General features: G+C 47.1%; 1 protein-coding gene and 1 long non-coding RNA gene across 2 annotated transcripts in view; both read left to right on the top strand.

Annotated features, from left to right (window-relative positions):
• Positions 1 to 303: 303 nt before the first annotated feature.
• Positions 304 to 6,028, top strand: LOC134809326 (uncharacterized). Its single transcript, XR_010154774.1, has 2 exons — positions 304 to 461; positions 5,095 to 6,028. It is a non-coding gene; the product is annotated as an uncharacterized LOC134809326 (long non-coding RNA).
• Positions 6,029 to 6,181: 153 nt separating this feature from the next.
• The window catches only part of CDC42 (cell division cycle 42), a 61,416-nt gene continuing 46,971 nt past the window's right edge, over positions 6,182 to 20,626 (top strand). The window contains exon 1 of the mRNA XM_063812540.1: positions 6,182 to 6,237. The gene's annotated coding sequence lies outside the window, so the exon portion shown is untranslated. The remainder of the gene's footprint in view (positions 6,238 to 20,626) is intronic.

Genomic DNA, 20,626 nt, shown 5'->3' with positions numbered 1-20,626 from the left:
AGTGCTGCAAAGGCTTAAGGGTGTAACCTCAGAATGGGGCCCTGACTCAGCTGTGGGCGAGCTCCTAGAGTATCTTAATTCCTGCTTCATCTCTTTCCATTTTGCAGTTGGGCAAACTGCGGCTCAGAAAGACAAAGAACTTCTCCGGAGCGAAAAAGCTGCTAAGAATGTATCCAAAATTCCGCACGGTAAGGACTGAGGACGGTCAAAAGACCACCAAGAGTTAAAACCATGAAGCTGCGGAGTACCGCGGAGGCTAGAGAGACCCGGCCCCCCACCTTTCCAACCTATGCCCCTCCTTTTAACTTCCGGGCGGGGCATGACTTCCGGTTCCCGCGCGGCGCTCCAAAGCTTGGGGAGTGGTGGTCTCCCTTTCCTGGAGTCATTTGTGGGAGTTAGGGTCTTATCCTGATCTTTCCTCGTCCCCCGCTCCCCCGTCCTCCGAGGTGGCAGCTGCGTAGGTGAACGTTCCCCCTGTCCCCTTCCTTCTCCTTCCTAACCCGCGTACGCTTGCTCGCGGCCACAGTGGCTGCCTGCCCCAGGAGCGGGGAGTCCCTGCCTTTGGGGTAGGGAAATGATTGAAATGTGGGACCTGCGGGCTCCTCGGGCTGACTTGGACCTCATTGCAGCTCTGGAGGTGGACCTCGTCCTGGGACCCTAGAAGCCCATTTCCGCACTCGGGCTAGGCCTTCGGAGCCGCGGCAGCATAGTGGGAGGAGTCGGGCTCAGCTCCCCCCCACCGCAACCGGGATTATTTTTATCGGTTGAGTCATCGCACTACCTTTCATCCTTGTGGCTTTGGGCAAGTCCCCGCCCTCCGAGCCTCACTTTGCTTATCTGTGAATGGAAATAACAGTGTCTACCCCATGGGCTATCGGGAGGATCAGTTGTGAGGGAATGCAGTGTGGGGTGTCTGGCCGGCAGAATTCCACAAATGGTAGCAGCGGTTGATGTCACTGGAGGTTCCTGGGGCAGTAATTTATCAAGAGTTTATGATCCTGAGCTAAGGATCATACGGAGGAGGATCTGTGTATAACGTTCGGCACAATGTTAGATAGGAAGTAAGGGCGCAGTGCACTGGAGTTATTTTTTCTTTTTTTTTTTTTGAGACGGAGTCTCGCTCTGTCGCCCAGGCCGGAGTTGCAGTGCCGCGATGTCGCCTCACTGCAACCTTCTCTGCCACATGGGTTCAAGCGATTCTCCTACCCCAGCCACTCGAGTAACTGAGATTACAGTCGCACGTCACCACGCCTGGCTAATGTTTTGCATTTTTAGTAGAGACGGTTTCACCATGTTGGCCAGCCTGGTCTTGAACTGCTGATCTCAGGTGATCCACCCGCCTCGGCCTTCCAAAGTGCTGGAATTATAAGCATGAGCCACTGTGCCTGGCCTGGAGTTATTTTTTCTCACTGGGTTTTTGAGCAAAGAAAAGGAGTTATTAACTGGTGAGGATAAATTTGTGTTTGGTAAGTCGTCTTCTGAAGCTGACAGGATTTATAAGCCGGGTAAATTGTGGTGCTGGTTCATCTTTGAGAGCCAGCCTTAAGAATTGGCCCACTGACTGCCGGGCGTGGTGACTCACATCTGTAATCTCAGCACTTTGGGAGGCCGAAGCGGGTGGATCACCCGAAGTCAGGAGTTCGAGACCAGCCTGGTCAACATGGTGAAACCCTGTCTCTACTAAAAACATAAAAATTAGCCAGGTGTGGTGGTGGGCGCCTGTAATCCCAGTTACTCGGGAGGCTGAGGCAGAGAATTGCTTGAACCCAGAAGGCGGAAAGGTTGCAGTGAACCGAGATCACACTACTGCACTCCAGCCTGGGCGACAGAGTGAGACTGTCTCAAAAAAAAAAAAAAAAAGAAAGAAAAAGGCCCACTGACAGTCTGTTCCTAGAAACCTGGGTTGTAAAGACGTTGGGTGCTGGGAGCTAGAAGAAGTAATAAAAGGGTGTTTTCCTAAGTGGGTTAGGGGTTTTCACTCAGAAAGGTTTTTGGGCAGGAGGGGAAAGCCTGAGAAGTTTTCTTCCTCTTGAGTTGTTATAAAAGTAATACATGTGTGTAGTTAGAAAACAATGCAGAAAGATGGAAAATGAAAAGTGTTTCCCCCTTCTACTGTTTCTGCCCTTCAGAAGTAAATACAATTAATTTCTTTGATAACTATCTATTATTTGGATATATCAGGTTTTATTTATTTATTTATATCTGTATTTATTTATTTTTAATTTCCTCAGATAGGGGGGTCATACTACACATCGATCAGGACCTTAGTCATGTTGTGATATGGACAGCTTTCTTACCAGTACTCATAAGCCTGCTTCATTTTTTACGTGGCGGCACCACTGAGTGGTTGACTGTACTTCAGTCATTTCCCTGTTGATGGTCACTTAGGTTGTTCCCAAGATTTTGCTTTCCCACAATGTTTCACCCAACCTTTCTTGGACGAAATATTTTAGTCCAACTCACCCTAAGTGATTCTGCTTTTCCCTATTCACCACCCTAGGTTAGTAACAGCTTACTTTGGGGGATGAGCACACCTTATTAACTGAGCAAAAACCAAGATAATGTGAGAAGAATTGGTGTACTCCCAAGAATATCCAAGCTGCTGGGTCTAGAATCAATTAAAGTCTCCTAAGAAATGGGTCAGGGAACCTTTAGAGAAGGGATGACTAGGTGCTGGGTGCACGGCAGCTAGTCAGCGTTAGTGATTGTTGGCTTCTGTCAATTGTTGCTCAGGAAACAGATTGGAGAGATTCTCTGAGGTGGGAAGGATTTTAAATGTCAGCTCTCCTGCTATGTATTATATGTCTGGAAAGGATTAGTTCTTTGAGGGAAGAGAGTATTAAAGAAAACAATGGGCCGGGCGCGGTGGCTCACACCTGTAATCCCAGCACTTTGGGAGGCCGAGGCAAGGCCGGTGGATCATGAGGTCAGGAGATCGAGACCATCCTGGCTAACATGGTGAAACCTCATTTCTACTAAAAATACAAAAAAAATTAGCTGGGCCTGGTGGCACGCGCCGTAGTCCCAGCTACTCAGGAGGCTGAGGCAGGAGGATTGCTTGAACCTGGGAGGCAGAGGTTGCAGTGAGCCAAGATTGTGCCTGGGCAACAGAGCAAGACTCCGTCTCAAAAAAAAAATAAATAAAATGATGATCCTTGAAAAGTGACTGCATCATGGGGCTGTACCCTAATGTGAGAATTAATTTGGTCATTTCTGTTATTTGAACTCTCTTGTTTTAAAGTTAATTAACATAGGATGTGTTTTCCTGTAAATAACTCCTCTTTTGAACTGGGGCCCTAGCCCAAATGAAGCAAAGGCTTTTTTTCTGGCATTTTACGGGTATTTAATTTGCCTCCCGCCCCGCCCCGGCTATAGCTGGTTTGATAATCCTGGAGCTCTCAAATATCCAAAGGGTTGGAAGTGTACTCTATTAGGATTTTGACAAGTCCCATACACTGATCAGAGGTGCTTCATTCTTGATCTTAACCTGGGTTCTTTTTTTTTTTTGGAGACAAGGACTCTGTTGCCCAGGCTGGAGCGCAGTGGCGTGATCACGGCTCACTGCAGCCTCTACCTCCCAGTAGCTGGGACTACAGGCATGTGCCACCACACCCAGATAATTTTTTTTTTTTTGTAGAGACAGGGTTTTGCCATGTTACCCAGGCTGGTCTCGAATTCCTGGGCTCAAGTGTTACAGCTTTTTTTTTTTTTTTTTTTTTTTTCTGAGATGGAGTTTTGCTCTTGTTGTCCAGGCTGGAGTGCAGTGGCACGATCTCGGCTCACAGCAACCTCTGCCTCCTGGGTTCAAGCGATTCTCCTGCCTCAGCCTCCCAAGTAGCTGGGATTACAGGCACGCGCCACCATGCTCAGCTAATTTTTGTAATTTTAGTAGAGACAGGGTTTCTCCATGTTGGTCAGGCTGGTCTCGAACTCCTGACCTCAGTTGATCCACCCACCTTGGCCTCCCAAAGTGCTGGGATTACAGGTGTGAGCCACCATGCCCGGCCATAATTTTTGTATTTTTTGTAGAGATGGGGTTTTACCATATTGGCCAGGCTGGTCTTGAACTCCTGACCTCAGTTGATCCACCCACCTTGGCCTCCCAAAGTGCTGGGATTACAGGCGTGAGCTACCTCACCTGGCTTTCTTTTTCTTTTTCTTTTTTTAAAGAGCTCTCGCTGTGTTGCTCAGGCTGGAGTGCAGTGGCTATTCACAGGTGCAATCATAGTGCACTGCTCCTTTGAAGTACTTGTTAATGTTTGCTATTCTTTAATCATGATGAAAGAGATGGAGGGAGGTAGAAAGTCAGTAGATTAGATATAAATGAACTGACCTTATTCTCCTCTTTTAGCTCCTCTTCATAAATTGCTTTGTAGACATAGCAAATGTTATATAAAAATAGTTGGAGGGGCCAGGCGTGGTGGCTCATGCCTATAATCCCAGCACTTTGGGACGCCGATGGGGGCAGATTACGAGGTCAGGAGTTCGAGACCAGCCTGACCAACCTGGTGAAAGCCTATCTCTATGAAAAATACAAAATTTAGCTGGAGGTGGTGGCACGTGTCTGTAATCCCAGCCACTCAGGAGGCTGAGGCAGGAGAATTGCTTGAACCTGGGAGGCGGAGGTTGTGGTGAGCCGAGATCGTGCCATTGCACTCCAGCCTGAATGACAGGGCAAGACACTGTCTTCAAAAAAGAAACAAAAATGGTTGGAGGAAGCAAACACCCATGATTTTAAAGCCCTCTCCCAAGCAAATCATGTGCATATGCAATTCTTGTTTCAACATAATGTAAAATACTTCATAGTGAGAGACAAAATGAATGCACGATTCTCTAGCAAGGCCAGTATTCTTCAATCGGCTTTGAGAACCTACATTTCTTATTTTGGTAAACTACTGTCATGTTTCCTCAGTTGTGTTAATTGATCTACCAAGAAGAAGACAAAAATAGAGTTTCTAGTAGCTTTATTAAGAAACCCTGTTAAGATTGGAAGGCTGATGGAACCTGGGTCTGGACCAGATCCGTGAGATCAGAGTGGTTTAACAGCTTTTATGGTCTGTTTTTGCTGATTCTTACTTTTCTGTTTGTGCCTAGAAGTCTGGAACGTTTTTTCTTAGAGTTCCAGAATTGAGACTGAAGTGTACCCAGAGACACAAAGAAATACAGAAGTCCAGAATGATCAAATGAGATCACTACCCAATGAAATGATGGGCCGAGGAGCCAGAAGTTGTCCTACTACCTGCTTTCCAGGTCCAGATTCCACGAGAGCCTTCTGGGCTCCCACCAGAGACCCTCAGTGAAGACTCTGTTGAAGACTTTAAGACCATGCTAGAAAGCCTCCCGGCAGAGGTTCAGGAAGTTCTGCTATGAGGATGCAGCTGGCCCCAGGGATGTCCTCAGGCATCTCTAGGACCTTGCTGGACGGTGGCTGAGACCTGATATCCACACAAAGGAGCAGACTGTGGAAATGCTGGTGCAGGAGCAATTCCAGGCTGTCCTGCCTGAGGAGCTCAGAGCTCAAGCACAGAGATGTCAGCCTGGAATCAGAATCACTGGCTAAGTCTTGCTGCTTGCTTCTTGCTCAGCCTACATATGAGAAGTCAACCAAGCGTTCTCTTGGATGCAAGATCCAACTGCACCCATGAGAAATCTGAACTTCCACTTTCTTTGAGCTTGTCTTTGGTTGTAATAAGAATCCATCAAAACCCATGTCTGGATCTCTCCTTTGGCTGAGGCAGCTTTATTTCCTACAGAAAGAGTTTCTCTGTCCTCTTGTTAGGACAATCAGCCTGCTGCTTTGGGCTTTTCCAAGAGCGTATTTTTCATCTGCTGGATGCCTCTTTTTTTTTTTTTTTTGCACTTTGTGACATGCTTTAATATATATTTTTTTATGTATCCAAAGAGGTAATCAACTTTAACTTTCAGAATTCATGAATCTTGGTTTGGTGGCATGAATGAAAGGTTATGTAACCCCACCAGTAACTCATTTGGGGTGCCCTTGAAATATTAAAGTTTGGTCCTCAATAAATACGTGCTGTGGTGATTAATCAGGTTAGCGCTTAGTAGTCAGCAATTGGAGACAGGTGAGATAATTATCAGGTGTAGATGAGAGCTAGTGATAAGAACTATGGCTGTGGTGTTTGTTGTGCTGGGAAATAGGAACAGTCCTGGCCTTTGTATTCAAAGTCAAGATTTAGATTGGACAGAACTGAGAAAGGGGTCAAACGGTCATAAGAGGTAAGTAACCTGTACACAGAGCTGTTTGATTGGCTGTTTCACCATGTCCATCACCTTTGTTCTATAGCTTGCCTTTCTGCAAGAGAACTTACTGTAAAGCTCCCCAACACTACTGTGTTTTGCTTTTTCCGCAACAGAGGTCATCCTTGTTTTTCTGTGTGTGGAGACCTGTTCTGTGGCTAACAGCTGACATAGAGCAGTAGCTGTGTCTGTGACAGGCAGGGTAAACAGCAGCTGCCTTCCCGGCACAACCCAGTTCGGAGGAACCTGTCTGCCTCTGTGGTCTGGCTCCGGGACTTGTAGCTCTGCTCCTTCTCTAACAAACTTGGTGCCACTTCAGAAACCGCTTTTGGTATAGGGAGTGGTCAGCTGCATGCTGGAACTCTTGTTGATTCTGCTAGGGTTTGTTGAGTACTTCCTGTGCCTCTGACTCTTCTAGAATGGAAATGTAAAACCCACTTTTAAGGAAGTGTGTCATTTTTGAAGAGAGGAAAAAGCATTAAAAATTCATTGTTAGAAATGTTGGCCGGGCGCAGTGGCTCACTCCTGTAATCCCAGCGCTTTGGGAGGCCGAGGCGGGTGGATCAAGAGGTCAGGAGATCGAGACCATCCTGGTTAACACGGTGAAACCCCACCTCTACTAAAAATACAAAAAAAATTAGCCAGGCGCCGTGGTAGGCGCCTGTAGTCCCAGCTACTCGGGAGGCTGAGGCAGGAGAATGGCATGAACCTGGGAAGTGGAGCTTGCAGTGAGCCGAGATCGCGCCACTGTACTCTGTTTGCCTGGGCGACAGAGCGAAACTGTCTCAAAAAAAAAAAAAAAAAAAGTCGGAGTAAAACCAGCCTTGCTTTTGGTATCTCGTTTGAAATAGCACCAAGATAAAATATTTTTTAATTTAAAAAAAATTACAGGCCAGGCGCAGTGGCTTACACCTGTAATCCCAGCACTTTGGGAGGCTGAGGCGGGTGGATCATGATGTCAGGAGATCGAGACCATCCTGGTTAACACGGTGAAACCCCGTCTCTACTACAAATACAAAAAAATTAGCCAGGTGCCTGTAGTCTCAGCTACTCAGGAGGCTGAGGCAGGAGAATGGCGTGAACCTGGGAGGCAGAGCTTGCAGTTAGCCGAGATCGCACCACAGCATTCCAGCCTGGGCGACAGAGCAAGACTCCGTCTTAAAAAAAAAAAAAAAAAATTATAAGCAGAGGAGAGAGGACAGTCAAAGTGGAGAAGTGACATTTTAATGGAATTTTGGAAGAGAAGTGGGAGATCACTGGACAGAAGGCAAAAGCATGGGAATGCAATCGTATGTAGTGTTCAGGGAATAGTGACCATAAGATTAGTTAATTATGCTTTCTAGTAACTAAGATAAGCTTTTCTTTTTTTGAGACGAAGTCTCATACTGTCACCTGGGCTGGAGTGCAAAGGCGTGATCTCGGCTCACTGCAACCTCTGCCTCCAGGGTTCACGTGATTCTCCTGCCTCAGCCTCCCAAGTAGCTGAGATTACAGGCATCCACCACCACACCTGGCTAATTTTTTGTATTTTTAGTAGAGACGGGATGTTGGCCAGACTGGTCTCTGATCTCGTGATCTGCCTGCTTTGGCCTCCCAAAGCTTATACGTATGAACCACCGTGCCCGGCCACTGTAAGGTAAGGTTTTCTATCCTTAATTTGAATAGTAAAATGTCACATTGGCAAAGGAGTTAGTATCACTGATAGGGTTGTAGTATTTTGAATCATTCTGAAGATACTTCCTTTAGTCTGCAGGGATCCGGAACTCCTGGCGTTCGGGAATTTCCTGGCCTCCATCAATTTCTCAGCTGCTTCAGTGATCTAGGATTTGGTCTGCAAGTAAAGGACCTGGCTTTACAGGTGGACTCAGATTTTATGACACAACAGCTGAGGTTTCTTTCTTTCTTTTTTTTTTTTTTTTTTGAGACAGAGTCTTGCTCTGTTGCCCAGGCTGTAGTGCAGTGGCGCCATCTTGGCTCCCTGCAACCTCCACCTCCCAGGTTCAAGCAATTCTCCTGCCTCAGCCTCCTGAGTAGCTGGGATTACAGGCACATGCCACCACGCCTGGCTAATTTTTGTATTTTTAGTAGAGACGGGATTTCCCCATGTTGGCCAGGCTGGTCTCGAACTCCTGACCTCAAGTGATCCTCCCACCTCGGCCTCCCAAAGTGCTAGGATTACAGGTGTGAGCCATGGTGCCTGGCCTCTTTTCTTTTTTTTTTTTTTTTTTTTTGAGACGGAGTTTTGCTTTTGTCACCCAGGCTGGAGTGCAATGGCACGATCTCAGCTCACTGCAACCTCTGCCTCCCGATTCAAGCGATTCTCCTGCCTCAGCTTCCCAAGCAGCTGGGATTACAGGTGCGCCACCACGCCCAGTGAATTTTTGTATGTTTAGTAGAGACAAGATTTCACCATATTGACCAGGCTGGTCTTGAACTCCTGACCTCAAGTGATCCACCTGCCTTGGCTTCCCAAAGTGCTGGGATTACAGGCATTAGCCACCGAGGCGAGCTTTTTTTTTTTTTGAGACAGGGTCTCACTGGGTCACTGAAGCTGTCGTTGAGTGGTAGGATCACGGCTCACTGCAGCCTTGACCTCCTGGGCTCTGGCGATCTTCCTACCTCAGCCTCACAAGTAGCTAGGACTACAGGTGTGTGCTACCACACCCAGCTAATTTTTAAATTTTTTTGGTAGAGACAGGCCCTTGCTATGTTGCTCAGACTGTTCTCGAACTCCTGTGCTCAAATGATCCTCCTACCTCAGCCTCCCAAAGTGCTGGGATTATAGGCACGAGCCACCCCGCGTGGTCAGCTGAGGTTTCTTGAATTGAGTGACCCTAGTACAGAATTCCTCAGCCTTGGCACTATTGACATTTTGGGCCAGATAACTCTTTGTTGTAGGGGCGTGCCCTGTGCATTGGAGGATGTTTAGCAGCATCCCTAACCTCTACCTGCCAGATGCCAGTAGCACCTGTCTGGATGTGACAACCAAAAATGTTTCTGGACATTGTCAAATGTCCTGGGGGTGGGGGTGAGGGTGTATGCAAAATTGCCCCTGGTCGAGAACCACTGATTATGTAGGAGAGTTCATCATGGCCATTTGAGGGGGTCATGGAACTCAGCCCTCCAATCCCTGGCCTCAGGCTTAACGTTGAACTGAGAATGCTGTAGGAAGAGTGGGATATATAATAAATTAGTCTTTAAATCCCCATTATATGGCTGGGCGCGGTGGCTCATGCTTGTCATCCCAGCACTTTGGGAGGCCAAGGTGGGTGGATCACTTTAGGTCAGGAGTTCCAGACCAGCCTGGCCAACATGGTGAAACCCCGTCTCTACTAAAAATATAAAAATTAGCCAGGCATTGTGGCGCATGCCTGTAGTCCCAGCTACTCGGGAGGCTGAGGCAGAAGAATTACTTGAACCAGGGAGGTGGAGGTTGCAGTGAGCAGAGATCACGCCACTGCACTCCTGCTTAAGTGACGGAGTGAGACTCCATCTCAAAAAAAAAAAAAAAAAATTCCTATTATGTGCTTGAGTAATACCACCTACTCTGGCAAATCTTAAAAAAGCTCTTGGCCGGGTGCAGTGGCTTATGCCTGTAATCCCAGCACTTTTGGAGGCCAAGGTGGGCGGATCACTGGAGGTTGGGATTTCCAGGCCAGCCTGACCAACATGGAGAAACCTCGTCTCTACTAAAAATACAACATTGGCTGGGCATGGTGGCATATGCCTGTAATGCCAGCTACTCGGGAGGCTGAGGCAAGAGAATTGCTTGAACCTGGGAGGCAGAGGTTGCTGTGAGCTTTGATTGTGCCATTGCACTCCAGCCTGGGCAACAAGAGCGAAACTCCATCTCATAAAAAAAAAAAAAAAAAAAAAAAAAGCAGCTCTTTGATGTGAAGACTAAATGCTATACCTCCCAATCGTCAACCTGTAGAACATTCAGTTGGGATGGTTTACTGTGTGCCAAAGTCTGCATTGATGCATCTATGATTCATTGAATCCTAACAGTCATGTGAGGTAAATAGTAAATCTGCCTATTTTACAGAGGAGAAGTCTGAGGTCCAGCAGTTAAGCAATAATGGCTAATAAGTGTGGAGCTAGGATCTGAGCCTTAGATGTCTGTCCAAGGCGTGGGCCTTCATCCCTCATGTATGGAAATGTTAATTTAACATTTGAGAACCTCCTGTATGCACAGTGTTTCTTCTTTTGCTATTTATTTATTTATTTTGGAGACAGAGTCTTGCTCTGTCTTCCAGGCTGGAGTGCAGTGGCGCGATCTCGGCTCAGTACAACCTCCGCCTCCCGGGTTTAAGCGATTCTCCTGCCTCAGCCTCCTGAGTAGCTGGGACTACAGGCACCTGCCACCATGCCCGGCTAATTTTTGTATTTTTTAGTAGAGACGGGGTTTCATCAATTTGGCCAGGCTGGTCTCGAACTCCTGACCTTGTGATCCGCCCACCTCAGCCTCCCAAAGTGCTGGGATTACAGGCGTGAACCACCGTGCTTGGCCCTTCTTTTGCTTTTTAAAAATCTCTATTTTACAATTTAAAATAACATTTCTTAGATTCATTTGATACAGAAAAAGTATGAAAAAAAAAAGGTTCATAATCTCACTGCCCAGGTAATTCCTATTGACTTTTTTTTAAGAGCCTGGGTCTCATTCTTAGCTGGGACTACAAGTGTGAGCCACCACACCTGTCCTGCAAGTATTTCTTTTACCTTTAAAAAATGTCAGTAGAGGCTGGGTGCAGTGGCTCATGCCTGTAATCCCAGCACTTTGGGAGGCCAAGGCAGGCGGATCACGATGTCAGGAGATTGAGACCATCCTGGCTAACACTGTGAAACCCCGTCTCTACTAAAAATACAAAAAAAATTAGCCCGGTGTGGTGGCGGGCGCCTGTAGTCCCAGCTACTTGGGAGACTGAGGCAGGAGAATGGCGTGAACCCGGGAGGCGGAGCTTGCAGTGAGCGGAGATCGTGCCACTGCACTCCAGCCTGGGTGACAGAGTGAGACTGTCTCAAAACAAAATGTCAGTAGAGGCCATGCCTGTAATCCCAGCAGTTTGGGAGGCCAGAATGGGAGGATCACTTGAGGCCAGGAGTGCACGACCAGCCTGGGCAACATAGCAAGACCTGTCTCTACAAAAAAATTAGTTGGGTGTGGTGGTGTATGCCTGTAGTTCCCAGCTTCTCAGGAGGCTGAGGCGGGAGGATCCTTTGAACCCAGGAGGTCAAGGCTGCAGTGAGCTGTGATTGTGCCATTGCACTCCAACTTAGGTGGCTGAGTGAGACCCTGTCTCAAAAAAAGAATATACATATATACATTTACATATTTATATATAAATTTAAATGTTTAGTTTATATAAATGTATATATATGTAATATATATAAAAATATATATTTGCATATGGATAGAAAAGTCCAGGAGAATAGAAGGATATAAAAAGAAAACTTAAAGGCCCTCTTCTCATTATTAACAGTTTCTTATGTATCCTTCCAGAAAATACAAATTATATATATGTGAGCAGAAAATACAAATTATGTGAGCAGATACACATATATATTCCTTTAGAAGTTACATAAAAATATGCATGTTTAGTGCATATTTTTTCATTACTCAATAAGTCTTAGAGGCCTTTTGCTATCAACACACAGAGATTTACTTTATTTAAAAAATTGGTTGGGTGTGGTGGCTCATGCCTGTAATCTCAGCACTTTGGGGGGCCAAAGCAGGTGGATCACTTGAGGCCAGGAGTTTGAGACCAGCCTGGCCAACATGGTGAAATCCTGTCTCCTGAAAATACAAAGATTAGCTGGGCGTGGTTTTGGATGCCTGTAATCCCAGCTACTCGGGTGGCTGAGGCCCGAGAATCCCTTGAACCTCGGAAGCAGAGGTTGCAGTGAGCCGAGATCACACCACCACACTCCAGCCTAGGCAACAGTGCAAGACTGTCTCAAAAAAAAAAAAAGTAAAAAAAATTTTTTTGGCAGCTGTATGGCTGTACTTGGCCTTTTACTTTCGAGCAAGAAGTGTAAGGTAGAGGATTTAGGTATGGACTCAAACCACTGAGGCACAAGTGAGGTTTAGAGAGGTGACTGACAGAGCCAGGGCTCAACTTTCACGTTCTGAAACCAGCTTTGGTTCCCAACAACCCCGTGGTACCAGTTCTTTGTTATGGAAGTGAATTTACAGATTAGATTGTCCCAAAGAAACCTAGTAAGTGGAGAAGCTACAGTTCATCTCTCGTTTCATCTGGCCCTAGCCTCATGCCCTTGCCACAAGGTCATACTACCTGAATGTCAAAGAATAGAGCAGCTCCACTGTTTGAAGGGCTCTGTGAGGATTCGGGAATAGAGGAATTCCCCATTTCTGTCGCCGCACCTCTGAGATGGTGCCTGTGTCTGTCATTGTTTCTTGAATCAATCTAGACCTCAGTTCTAAAGAACCCTAAAAACTCTGCCCATGAATCTTGGGGGAAGGAGGAAGTCAATGTAAAATACTTCCATATTGTATTTCTAAGATGTCTATTTCCCCTTTGTGATTATTTTGACTGCAAGTTCCACAAGATAATACTTTCATCTAGTTATTGAAAAGTGCTCCTGCGAGATGGCTGCTGGGAAAAACCAGTGTTAGGACCACAAGGTAATATGAGATCGCTAGCAACTGGCTTGTGCCATGGAAAAACATGTCATCTGTTGGGCAGCTACTCCCTGAGCAGTGAGTGGGTGCCAGGCCCTGGCTGCCAGAAAGGAGGCCAGCTCCAGTGGGTGTGGGGGCCACGAGGAATCGACTGTGGTAGTGATGATGGTGGCTGCAGAATTCAAGTGCAGCTGGTCCTCCCAGAGCATCACGTGGGGTCAGTTTCCCTAGACAGCTTAGTACAATGCGCTTGACAATGACTTGACTCTTTTGCTAAGCATTCTCTTTCCACCCACTGCTACGCATGTATTAGACAATTGGACATTTTCCCTCAGCCTGGAATGCCCCTCCCTGAATCTTTGCCAGCCTACTCCTGTTTGTTCGTTCTTTATTTATTTATTTATTTTGAGACAGGATCTCATTCCTGTTACCCAAGCTTGAGTGCAGTGGTCTTGACTTCCCAGGCTCAGGTGATCCTCCCACCTCAGCCTCCTAAGTAGCTGGGAGTACAGATGTGTGCCATCATGCCTGGCTCATTTTTTGTATTTTTAGTAGAGAAGGAGTTTCACCATGTTGCCCAGGCTGGTCTCAGACTCCTAGGCTCAAGTGACCTGCCTACCTCGGCCTCCCAAACTGTTCATTCTTTATGATGCAGATAGACACGGTCACCTTCATGAAGCCTTCTTTGATTTCTGCCTTGAACTAGCACTTGAAGCCCCCCTGTGAGCTCCTACAACACCAGCAAATAGTGCCATGCCCCATTCTAAGCATCACACTGCAGTGCAGCATCTTGTTTGTGTCCCAGGCAGATTGTGAGCTCCATGAAGAGGGAGACTTTCTATGTTCTTTGCATTGAACACAGGGCCTGCACCTGGGGGATCCTCAAGGAGCACTTTGACTTTTGTGGGAGACATGGGAGACATGGTTGTTCCTTTTTTTTTTTTTTTTTTTTTTTGAGACAGAATCTCGCTCTGTCACCCAGGCTGGAGTGCAGTGGCACGATCTCGGCTCACTGCAAGCTCCGCCTCCCAGGTTCATGCCATTCTTCTGCCTCAGCCTCTCGAGTAGCTGGGACTACAGGCGCTCGCCACCACGCCTGGCTAATTTTTTGTGTTTTTAGTAGAGACGGAGTTTCACCGTGTTAGCCAGGATGGTCTCGATCTCCTGACCTCGTGATTCGCCCACCTCGGCCTCCCAAAGTGCTGGGATTACAGGTGTGAGCCAACGCGCCTGGCTTTTTTTTTTTTTTTTGAGACAGAGGCTCTCTCTGTTGTGAGGCTGGAGTGCAATGGCGCGATCTTGGCTCACTGCAACCTCCGCTTCCTGGGTTCAAGCGATTCTCCTGCCTTAGCCTCCCAAGTAGCTGGGACTACAGGTACGTGCCACCACGCCCAGCTAATTTTTGTATTTTTAGTAGAGATGGGGTTTCACCATGTTGGCCAGGGTGGTCTCGATCTCTTGAGCTCGTGATCCGCCCACCTCGGCCTCCCAAAGTGCTGGGATTACCAGTGTGAGCCACTGTGCTTGGCCACGGTTGCTACTTCTTAAGATATTTCCTTTTAGCAAACACAAGTATCCACGGTTCATCAGTGACCACTAGGTGCTATGTTGTGGAGGAAACAAGGAGTGAGACTAGTAGTCTCCTGTAGAAGAAGTAGGGATGGAGATAAGAACAAAACAAAACAAAAACGAAAACTACAAAGGGAAGGCTTCACTTCTCTGTTCTGCATCTGACCTTGCAGTGAGATGAGGTTAACTGCCCTTAGTTGGCTCTGCAAAGCGCAGGGGCCTCTTTAGGTGCCTAGCAACAACTTGACTACCCAGAATGGTGATTTTGAAGCTGGGTGTGGTCTCCTGGGCAGGAAGCCACCAACACCGCCAGAGCAGCCAGGGCCTCCCCTTCACTTCCTCTGAGCCAAAACTCCGCCTCCAATTGGGGCCAATACTTAATGTTTTGAGCCCTGTCTTAGAAACACAAATGGAAGGTTTCTAGCAACAATAACTTCTACCACTTAGATGTGTGATGTCAGACAAGTCATGCCACCTTTCTGAGCTTCAGCTCCTATATCTGTCTCGGTCCTGGCTTATTCTCAGGCAGGGTTACCCTAGCACAGCAGCCCAGGTCCACAAATACTCAGTAAATGCTACTGTATCTGAATCTGAATCTGCTTAATTAGGGGAAGATTCAGTGAGTGACCTTTTCTCAGCTGTCCCTTGGATCTTGTTCTTTTGACCCTCTCTCTGCAGGCAGCTCCATCTTATGTCAAATTTCTATACGTCAAATCCTGTTCTTGGCCAGGCATGGTGACTCACGCCTGTAATCCCAACAATTTGGGAGGCTGAGGCAAGAGGATCGCTTGAGCCCAGGAGTTCAAGGATAGCTTGGGCAACATAGCGAGATTCCATTTCTACAAAAAATAATAAAATTAGCCAGGTATGGTGGTCCACACCTGTAGTCCCAGCTACTCAGCAGGGTGAGGTGGGCGGATTCCTTCAGCCCAGGAGGTGGAGGCTTCAGTGAGCTGAGATTGTGCCACTGCACTCCAGCCTCGGTGACAGTCAGATCCTGAGTCAAAAGAAAATAAATACATAAATAAAGGCCGGGCACAGTGGTTCATGCTTCTAATCCCAGCACTTTGGGAGGCCGAGGGGGGTGGATCACCTGAGGTAAGGAGTTCGAGACCTGCCTGGCCAACATGATGAACCCCTGCCTTTATTAAAAATAAAAAAAATTGGCCGGACATGGTGGCGCGTGCCTGTAATCCCAGCTTCCCTTGAACCCGGGAAGCAGAGATTGCAGTGAGCCCAGATCGCTCACTCGGGAGGCTGAGACAGGAGAACTGCTTGAACCTGGGAGGCGGAGGTTGCAGTGAGTCAAGATTGTGCCACTGCACTCCAGCCTGGGTGACAGAATGAGACTCCGTCTCCAAAAAAATAAAAAATAGGCCGGGCGCAGTGGCTCACGCCTGTAATCCCAGCACTTTGGGAGGCTGAGATGGGCGGATTACAAGGTCAGGAGTTCAAGACCAGCTTGGCCAACATGATGAAACCCCATCTCTACTAAAAATACAAAAATTAGCTGGGCATGGTGGCGTGTGCCTGTAATCCCTGCTACTTGGGAGGCTCAGGCAGGAGAATTGCTTGACCAGGACTCAGGAGGCGGAGGTTGCAGTGAACTGAGATCGCGCCACTGCACTCCAGCCTGGGCTACAGAGCGAGACTCCATATCAAAAAATAAAAAAAAAAACCATAAGAATATATAATAAATTTCACATATATATATAACATGCATCCTAAAAAGTGTACAAATCTTAATTGTATGGCTTAATGAATTTGTACGAAGTGGGCATACCCTTATTACCACCTTCCAGATCAAAATACAGAATATTACAGGCACCTCAGAAGCCTTCCTCAGGCCCTCTCCCAATTATTAACCTCCAAAATATTATTGCCCTAGTGTTGTCTGTTTCTGAACCAAAGGGAGTCATTAGTGTCTGTCTTCTTATGTTGAACACTTTGTCTGTGAGATCATCCATCCCCCGAGCATCCTGCTTTTCCATGCCTGTGTACCTGAACACGCCTGTTCTTTCTGCCAGGACACAGCATGCTCTATCCTGGCCCAGCCAGTCTGGGCAGCCACTCCAGATGCAGATCAGACCTTGCTCCTTTGGGAAAACTTCCATGATCAGCTCTGAGTTTGAATCCCAGCCCTTCCACCTACCAGCTGCATGAATTTGTGCAAACATTACTAACCTCTCCATGCCTGACTTTTGCTGATAATTTATATATTTCAGAGCTGTTGTGAATTTCAAGTGAGATAATAACATACTAAATACTTAGAGCAGTGCCTGGAGTGTAGGAAGTGCTTAACAAATGTTAGCTAGAACTATTGTGGATAGTCTGCTTTTCCAATTCCTCTACACCTTATATATACCCTGTCCTAGTGCTTGTTTTAATTACTATTATTATTATTATTTTGAGATGGAGTCTCACTCTGTCACCCAGGCTGGAGTGCAGTGGCGCAATCTCGGCCCACTGCAACCTCCGCCTCCCAGATTCAAGTGATTCTCCTGCCTCAGCCTCCTGAGTAGCTGGGACTATACAGGCGCGTACCACCACACCTGGCTAAATTTTTTTGTATTTTTAGGAGAGACGGTGTTTCACTATGTTGGCCAGGGTGGTCTCGAACCCCTTACCTCAGGTGATCTGCCTGCCTCAGCCTCCCAAAGTGCTGAGATCACAGGTGTGAGCCAGCGCACCCACCCAGCCTCGTTTTAATTATTGTTTGTCCCACTGGGAGTCCTTAATTCCTTGAGTAGGGATTGGTCTTATGGTCTTATTGTATTTCTTTTTTTTTTTTTTTTTGAGACGGAGTCTTGCTCTGTCGCCCAGGCTGGAGTGCAGTGGTGCGATCTCAGCTCACTGCAAGCTCCGCCTCCTGGGTTCACGCCATTCTCCTGTCTCAGCCTCCACAGCAGCTGGGACTACAGGCGCATGCTGCCACGCCCGGCTAATTTTTTTGTATTTTTAGTAGAGACGGGGTTTCACTGTGTTAGCCAGGATGGTCTCGATCTCCTGACCTTGTGATCTGCCAGCCTAGGCCTCCCAAAGTGCTAGAATTACAGGAGTGAGCCACCGCGCCCGGCCTCTTGTATTTCTTTAACAGATTTCTATTGAGTATGCACTATATTCTAGCACTGAGGGTACAGTGATGAAGCAAGCCCTTGGATTTACTGGGTTTTACTTGGCTTTAATGGGAGGAGACAGTAAGAAAAATACAGAATTGAGACCATTTCAGATAGAGATAAGCACTATGAGGGAAGCAAAGCTGTGTGTGATAGCAGGTGGGGGGTGCTAGTTAAGCTGAGAAGGAGGAGGTCTTCTTGAAGAGGTGGTATTGGAGCAAATTCCTGTGGGGTGGAAAGGAGCAGGTGTGTACAGATAACCAGGGGGAACAGCAAGAGCAAAGCCTCTGAGCTAGGCGGAATAAATTCAGTGTGTCCGAGGAACAGCAACCAGGGCGGCATGGCTGGAGCCCAGTGAGTGAGTACGTGGTCCTGATGAAATTGGAGAGATGGACAAGGGCCTACACGATGGGGACAGAGTTGCTCAGTTATTTCTGGACTTTACTCTTTCCCCTATCCTTTCTCACCCACCCTTGTTCAGTGACCCAGATTATCTTCGCCAGAGATGTGTAAGCAAGATGAAGGAGGCAAGCCTGGGCCAGTTAGAGAAAAGGCAAGAAGGAAACAGGTTTGGTGAGTTCCTCCCCTTTCTCTGCCTCCAGGAAGGGTTCAGGTCCCTAGACAAGCATAATGATGTGGGCATAAGTGGAGGAGGGAGGCTGAACAGCTGGAGGGGCTGCAGAGGGAGCAGATCCCTTAGTGGAGGCAGCCCCAGCAGCTGTAACCCCTTGTGGTGCAGCAGGTAAACCAGGAACACGGCTGGAGTCCTGGCAGTAGGGTTGGGGGGCTCCTGGAGAGGTCTGGGCCATGACCAGCCAGGGGAATCAGGAAAGAGGGGTGGGCTGCAGTCTCAGTGATATGAATTATACAACACATCAACCTTTTGGCAACAACAGAGATACTTTAATATAATTATTTTCAACTTTAATTAATTTTTATTTATTTTTTTGAGACGGTGGTCTCACTCTGTTGCCCAGGCTCGAGTGCAGTGGTGTGATCTTGGCTCACTGCAGCCTTGACCTCCTGGCTCAAATGATCCTCCCACCTCCTGAGTAATTAGCACTACAGACGCACGCCACCATTCCCGGCTAATTTTTGTATTTTTTTTGTAGAGACGAGGGTCTTGCTATGTTGCCTAGGCTTTAACTTTTTTTTTTTTTGAGACAGAGTCTCACTCTGTTGCCCAGGCTGGAGTGCAGTGGCATGATCTCCTCTCACTGCAACCTCCATCTCCTGGGTTCAAGTGATTCTCCTGCCTCAGCCTCCCAAGTAGCTGGGATTACAGGCACCCACGACCACACCTGCTAGTTTTTGTATTTTTAGTAGAAATGGGATTTCACCATGTTGGTCAGGCTTGAACTCCTGACCTCAAGTGATCTGCCTGCCTCAGCCTCCCAAAGTGCTAGGATTACAGCCTTGAGCCACTGTGTCTGGCCTTAACTTTTATTATTTATTTATTTATTTATTTAGAGACAGAGTCTTGCTCTGTCACCCAGGCTGGAGTGCAATGACACCATCTTGGCTCACTGCGACCTCCGCCTCCCGGGTTCAAGCCATTCTCCTGCCTCAGCCTTTCAAGTAGCTGGGACTACAGGCATGCATCACCATGCCTGGCTAATTTTTGTATTTTTAGTAGAGACGGGCCCTGTTGGCCAGGCTGGTCTTGAACTCCTGACCTCAAGTGATCCACCTGCCTCAGCCGCCCAGAGTGCTAGGATTACAGGCATGAACCACTGCACCTGGCCTTTTATTTTTTAATGAACTATTACACATACGAAAAGCAAATAAAACATGTACCATAGAATAAATAATGATAAGGCAAACATCCATGTAATCATCACCCAGGTCATGAAATAGAACACTGCCAACACTGCCCCCCCAGTACCCCCATCCCTTCCAGATCCTAACCCCCTTTAGAGGCGGCCACTAGCTGAATTTGTATGATAATCACTTCCTTGGTTTTCTTCATAGTTTTCGCCTATGAATCACACAGAAAGTCTTAAATTAGAATTTTCTCACACAAATCCCAAGCCTGAAGACCTTGGAGGAGAGCCTCTTTAATGTAGATCTTCTTCTTCTTTAGTAAATCTTGGCAGGCCCTTGGGGAGATGGTGGTGGATTTGCAGTCTTGGATTTGGCAGAGAATGCAGTATGAGGCTTCTCTCATTCAGCCAAACTGTTCTAGGGATCTGAAGAGGAGTGTGAGGGGCACAGCAATGCATCCAAAACCAAGCTTGCCCCTGGGAGCTTGCAGTAGGGTGGAAAAAGTGTGGGTAAACATGATAGCCCAGACAGAGGGCCTGGAGAGGTGCTCTGATAAGGGCTCTGGGGGTTTAGAAGAGCCAGCAATCCCTTTTGGCAGTGGGAAGCAGAGCTGGCTTTGTGCAAGAGGTGGTGTTGTATGCATTCATGCATCATTTATCAAACATTTTTGAGGGATGGCAGTGTGCCAGGAAATTAGGTAAAAAAAATAAAATGAATAAGATCTCTGCCTGCTTATGGCCTAATAGTTTAGCATAAATAGATACAAATAATTCCAATATGAGATGCTTTAAATACAAAGTGATATAAGACTGATTGGTTGCCTGGGGTTGTCGGGAGATTTCAAAACTGAGGCCTAGGCTAGTCCTTGAAGGAGAGAAGAGTGGAGTTTGGCAGACAGAGAAGGGAGCCACTGAATCCACAGAGGCACAGAGGTGGGAAAGGACACAAGGTGGATGTTGGCAAAATGTACAGTTCATGGTGGGAAGAAGAGTGGACTTGACATGTAGGATGGATAAGCAGGAAAGGTGTTTTAGGGAAGAGGATCAGCATGAGCAGTGGCAGAGAGGTGAGAAGTCATGGTTCCTGCCTGTATGATACTAAGTATTATACAGTCTAGCTGTAGCATAGGTGTGTAGTGGAAGGTGTGATGATTAATTTTATATGTCAACTTGACTGGGCCATGGGGTGCCCAGATATTTGGTCAAACATTATTTTCGGTGTGACTGCAAACTTGTTTCTGGATGAGATTAAGATCTGAATCAGGAGACTGAGCAAAACA

This window comes from Pan troglodytes, chromosome 1 (genome assembly GCF_028858775.2).
Source record: "Pan troglodytes isolate AG18354 chromosome 1, NHGRI_mPanTro3-v2.0_pri, whole genome shotgun sequence".
In the NCBI taxonomy this organism is placed as follows: Eukaryota; Metazoa; Chordata; class Mammalia; order Primates; family Hominidae; genus Pan; species Pan troglodytes.
Note: the sequence above shows the minus strand (reverse complement) of the source record. Positions and strands in the feature narration are given on the sequence as shown.